Source organism: Silene latifolia, chromosome 10 (genome assembly GCF_048544455.1).
Source record: "Silene latifolia isolate original U9 population chromosome 10, ASM4854445v1, whole genome shotgun sequence".
NCBI classification, from domain to species: domain Eukaryota; kingdom Viridiplantae; phylum Streptophyta; class Magnoliopsida; order Caryophyllales; family Caryophyllaceae; genus Silene; species Silene latifolia.
This window is the reverse complement of record NC_133535.1, coordinates 90,514,915-90,520,937: the sequence shown is the minus strand read 5'-3', so window position 1 is coordinate 90,520,937 and position 6,023 is coordinate 90,514,915. Positions and strand designations below refer to the sequence as shown.

General features: G+C 41.3%; 1 non-coding gene across 1 annotated transcript; it reads left to right on the top strand.

Moving 5' to 3' along the window:
* Nucleotides 1-459: 459 nt before the first annotated feature.
* LOC141609699 (small nucleolar RNA R71) lies at nucleotides 460-566 on the top strand. The gene has a single exon (XR_012527618.1). It is a non-coding gene; the product is annotated as a small nucleolar RNA R71 (small nucleolar RNA).
* The last annotated feature ends 5,457 nt before the right edge of the window (nucleotides 567-6,023 follow it).

Genomic DNA, 6,023 nt, shown 5'->3' with positions numbered 1-6,023 from the left:
GGTCTTGAATTGTTGTTAAAGCTTTGAAAAGCGTTAACCTCTTGTACATTCTCTTCGTAGACACCATTAGAATTGTTGGCACACAAGTCATATGTATGACCACTCCCTCCACAAAGCTCACAACTTGAAACTTGAACCACTTCCTCCATGGGTGGCCCATGTGAGGTCGCGGCTTGGTGCACTTGATTTCTTTGAAACTTCTCAAATTATTTTGTGAGTAAGTCGAGCTTGGAATTTGTCTCGGAGTTGGAGGAGTTTTCCTTGGGAAACTTCCCATTCCTTCTTAGCATGTTTCCTCTAGAACCATAGTTTGCTTCCGAATCCACCATTTTCTTGATCAATGTCGTGCCCTCTTCATCATTCAAGTGATCAAATCCTCCCCCTGCGGAGGCATTTACCATCTCCTTAGTCCTCGGTAGCAAAGTTTGAAAGAATGTTTGAGTGATGTACCATTCCGGTATTCCATGGTGGGGGCAACTTGCTATCAAGTCTTGATAACGGTCCCAAGCTTCACCCAAAGACTCCCCGTCCTCTTGTTGAAATGTATGAATATCATTATGGAGCATCGCGGTCTTTGATGAAGGGTAATATTTGGCCATGAATGCTTTAGCCAAGGCATCCCATGTAGTGAAGGTATCCGGTGGGTGAATGTTCAACCATCGGTCCGCCTTGCCCGTCAATGAAAACGGAAACAACATCATTCTCAAGGTGTCCTCGGACACCCCATTCTTTTTCATCATTGAAACCTTCCTTTTAAACTTCCGGAGGTGAGCATGGGCATCCTCTTCGATATGTCCCCCGAACAAATCCTTCTCAATCAACCCGACTTGGGCGGGATGCATTTCAAAGTTGTTTGGGGCCAAGGTGCCAAAATTGATAGGGTTACATGAATCATTATGGTTAGGCCGGTTATGATCTCTAAGAGCCATTTGTGGTGGTGGATTTGGTATTTGATGTGGTGGTGTTTGAGGTGGGCTATTAGAATTAGGGAAGTTATGAAAAGGGTTTTCTAGTAGAGTCTCAATTGTGAGGTTTGGTTGAAGTGTGGTTGTGGTATCAATATTTTGCGGGATGTGTGAATTTGATTTGTCAAAGTTTAATTGAGGTGAACTATTCCTAACTCTCTCAAGGGTCCTTGTCCTCAAGGTTCTAAAAAGCCTTTCGGGGTCGGAGTTGAAGATTAGAGCTTGGTGGTTCCTTCTAGGCATGCACTCAACAAACCGTTAGTCTCCTAGTGTTTTTACACACTAGGGGAAGGCAAGAAATCACACACTCTACAAAGAACACACAACTACTAAAACAAACTAACAATTGAGATAAGACTAAAGCAAAGACTCTAAGCAAAACTAAGTATAACCTAACGCCATCCCCGGCAACGGCGCCATTTGATGTGTAAGGTTTTAACGATAGGGTCAAGTCGCTTACCACCAACAAAATTAACCCAATTTAAGCTTAAATCGGGGTCGAACCACAAGGATGGAGGGGGTTTCTACTTAGTCTAAGTAAGAGTCTAGTCTAGTCAAAAATGAAGGAAAAGGGTTTGATTTAAACTACTTGATGCAACTAAACAAATTATTATAGAAATATGTGTTCAATTGATTAAAGGCTAGGGCTTTCGGAGTTATCTAAATGATCTATGGGCAAACAAGTCGATTTAAAGAGTCTAAGATAAAGGTTTGTCCTAGGACGGGATTCAATCTCTTGATTATCCTATAGGTGATTACCAACTCTCATTGAGCAACTACCCATTCTAAAGCATGCAACAAGACCACCACAAACTCTCATTTAATGGAGTAATTAAGCAACTAAGACAAAAAGTACAAGTTCTCACTCACACAATTCATCGAACACCTTGCATGCAATGCTAAGAAAGACAAATTCTATACCAAAGACTCAAAATAATCAAACTATCATGCCCAATAATCTCATTTAGACTACCCCTAAACCCTAGAAGGGTAACTACTCACTCATGTTTAAATTGTTCAAGCAAATAAATGGAGAAGAACAAACAACAAAAGGAGATGACATAGTAATAATTCTAACAATTATAAAAGGCAAGTCAAAATGTAAACAATTGATTAACAAAGTAAATAAGGAAAGATATGTACCAACAAAAGTAAAGATGATTGCTTTGATTGAATAAATGAAGGAAATCCTCCAAAATCTCCCAATACAATCCTCAAAAACCAAGTGTAAACAATTGATTCTCACTAATACTAACTAATTTCACGAACTAATTAATAATTATTATGGAAAGAGTAAAGCTTGATTAAGGAAAGATTACAATAATTAGGGAAAGTTTCCAGATCTAGGGTTGTTTTTTTCTTACAAAATGGTTAAGGGAAGGGTATTTATAGTCTTTCATAAGATTAAGAAGAAACGAGGAGAAAAGTCCAAAATCCGTCAGCTGCTGCGTTCTGCCGGTGGACCGGTTGCCGGTTCGCCTACCGGCAGCAAGGTCAAATGAACTTGAAGTTTGGAAATTAGCTGGCAAGTGTGTTCTGCCGGTGGACCGGCAGCCGGCCTGCCGGCAGAACACTGTCTTCAAAGTCTTCAAATTTTTCCTTGTGTTGCGCTCTACCGGTTGACCGGCTACCGGTGTGTCTACCGGTAGCGAGACCAAACGAAAATTAGCTTATAACTCCAATTAAATTCCTCATGCTGTGCTCTGCCGGTGGACCGGCTGCCGGCCTGCCGGCAGAACACAGCCTTCAGCATCCTTCTTCCTTTTACTTGGCAAAGTGGGGGAGGTGTTCTGCCGGTGGCCAGACCGGCTGCCGGTCTGCCGGCAGAACACAACTCTCAGCAATTTTCACCTCTTCTTCATGTAAAGGCATTGGAATGCCTTCCTTGCCCTAATTCCTCCATACTCGACTCGATTCCTGCAAGAGGATACACCAAATCACAGGTATGGGGGTTGGGTACAAAATACAAGGAAAGGCATATAAAACCGACTCGATATGAGTCGGAATGCGTAAAAGAAAAAAAGGGGAAATTAGGTGCAAATAAATCATATATCAGGTACAAGCAAGGGAAGTCGTTGAGGCCATGGAAGAAGTTACTACCACTTTACCGGAGATTGAGCAACTAAAAGATTATCTGGAGGTAACTTTTATTTCCAATGATCATAGAAAAGCTTTTGAATCCCTTGCTAGGAAGAAAATTATCGCCACTAAGTTTGTATGTCAAGACACCTTGGGGAAATTGGGTGTCCTAGACCAAACAAGAGCATTTTTTGAGTCCATGGGATTGTCTACCTTGTTCGAAATGAATGAATTAACATACCCTTACCTCACATTGGAGTTCATAAGCTCTTTGAAGGAGTATAAGGTAGAGACTCGAAAATATGTCGAATTCCATCTTGAGAACAAGAATAGAAGGATGTTTAAGGGTGAGTTCGGAAAGGTTTTTGGAATTATGGATCTTTGGGATTTTGACTAGAAACCCGACAAATTTGATGCCAAGCCACTTTGGAAGGCGATTTTCGGGAGGAAGTTGATTACATTTAGAGAGTGTAACACCTTGTATATCCATCATCCGGGTATACGGTATTGGCATAGGTCCATTTCCAATACCTTGATTGCTAGGAAAGAAGCTACTCATATGACCAAACTCGACCTCACCTACTTAGATTCCAAGATGAATGCCCAAGGGAAATCAAAGAATGAATACAATATCCTTCAATTGTTGATTAAGAGATGGTTAGACTTCAAGGAAGGTAAGGAAAAAGCGGCTTTCATTGTGAATGGAGGCTTGATAACAAGATTGGCAAAGCAGTTTAACCCACAATTCAATGAAGACAAAACCTACAAACCGGTTAAAGGTGTCAACCTCCTTGACATGCACACTTTGGTTTCACTGGGTAAAAAATGACAACTCCGCCCAAGGATATGAGTGGATAATCAAGGATGCCAATTCGATTATCTTGCCCGGAAAAATTTGTCGTCTCAACACTCACCGTTACAACTACCTTCTCCCTATCTCAAATAATGCCAAGAACATCATCAAGGAGCAACAATGTCCAAATGAAGAATCCTCTTCCTTAGTGGTACCTCCTTACACATTTGCCTACAAAGAGTTCATAACAAATGATCCTAGTGTTGTGACGGTCAATGATTAATTGGTACAATTCATGAAGCATATCCATAAAGAAGCTTACAATGATCGGGTGTACGCTTATTACGCCCAATATCCACCCCTTTACCATATTGCTAGGCAAGGGCTCCTTGATCCCAAGAGTTCTTTGCCGGAGTGGGCGGATAGGAAAGTGTTCTTTCCTCAAGCTTCTTGAGATGAAGAAGGAGATTCCCGGGAAACTTGGGAGATTGAGGAGGTTGTTGATGATGAGGATGGGGAAGGAGTGGGTCTAGCCATAATGATGATGATGAAGAGCAAGGTTCAAGTGGAAGTGAAGAAGAAGAGGATGATAATGATGCTTCCGGGTCCATGGAGGGAGATGATGATGATGATGAGATGAGTGAAAGTTGATGGTTCACAAAGCATGAAGGAGCACAACACAAATGCGGGGTTGATAACTTATGCTAGCATTTCGGCCTATTCCATTGTGAGTCTCCTACCCTTCATTTTGCTTTATTTTTATCTCTTGATTACATTGTTGACATGTCTTGTATAGCTTATATAACATTTAGCTTAGAGCATTTAGAGAGTCATTTTGGACTCTTTGATGGATGAGAGTTTTTTTAGTCCTAGCACCACCAAAGGACTCACACCTCGGTAATATTGAGGTGACTATCTTTTTTTTCTCCCACCGTAAAGAATCCAAAATGACAAAGTAACTTTTCATTCATTACATTTGCATGCTTGTGAATAAACTTCCCTCTTTTTGCACTAGAGATAGTGTTTTGTTCGGTTTAGGGAAGTTCATTTATAAGCAACCCGAGTTAATTTAAATTAGCTCTCCGAACAATAGAAAGCATGCATCATATAGCTTAGTTTAGTTTGCATCACTTGTATATACTCATCACATGTAAATATGACACATATAATATGCATTTAACGTAGAATCTATGGACGTGGGCCCACCTGCGTATGCCCAGCTCGATCTGTGGACAATGGCAGCGGTCTTTTTGAAAGCCACGCTCGGCGGCGTTAAAATGCTTTCGACCGGATCGTTTTAGATCGGTTCGGTTTCGTCTCGGTAAGGGTCTCGAAACGATTAGAGATGTTCGGAGTCGCCACCAAACATTTGTGGGATGCTTGGAACCCGTTCGAAATCCACTTTATACCTCGGTCAAATCGAAGAACAAAGCAGCATTTGACATAGGTACTAAAGATAAGGAAATCGTCCCTCTTTAGCATCCTATCTCTAGAATGACTATCGTACGCCCTGGATAAGGTCGTCCACTATCCACAGTTTCTGAGTAAGAGGTGAAGGTACGTATTGGGAAGCCCTTTAGTCAGACACCCAATCCCGCCCGTGGTAGCGGCCTCTACTGATCGATCTTGGTTGGTTGAATGCAAAAGTTGATAAAATGGTTTAAATGCATGAATGCGCATCCAATGATTTAAACCTAACATGTGCGAGCTTTCTAAGTCGGTTGATTTAATCCAAGTATCAATTATAAGATGTCGAGTTGGATTAATGATTGATTTGCATGCAAGACGGAAATTAAACATCCATTTACCGTATTAGGTTTAGGGTGCATAACGTGATCCATTTGTCTTAGTAAGGCATTTTGCAAATACGATTTTGAATGAACAAATAGTCATCTGATCCATCCTATGTCCGGGCTTACCGGAGTCGGGATCGTCCTAGACTAATGCTGGAAGGTAACAGGCCCTGTACCAGACGACTATATGAGGCGCGAGCCAACCGGCGGTGTAAGGGGCCTCTCCCTGGTTTTGGAAATGAGAAAGAAAAGGCATGTTTAGGCGCGAGTCAACCCACGGTCATATGCCGTATTCTGAATATTTGAAAAACGTTATAAAATGTATAAAAAAATTGGGTATTTGAACCCGATTTGATTTGAAAGGGCCGTTTAGACCGCATTTGTTGATTTGAA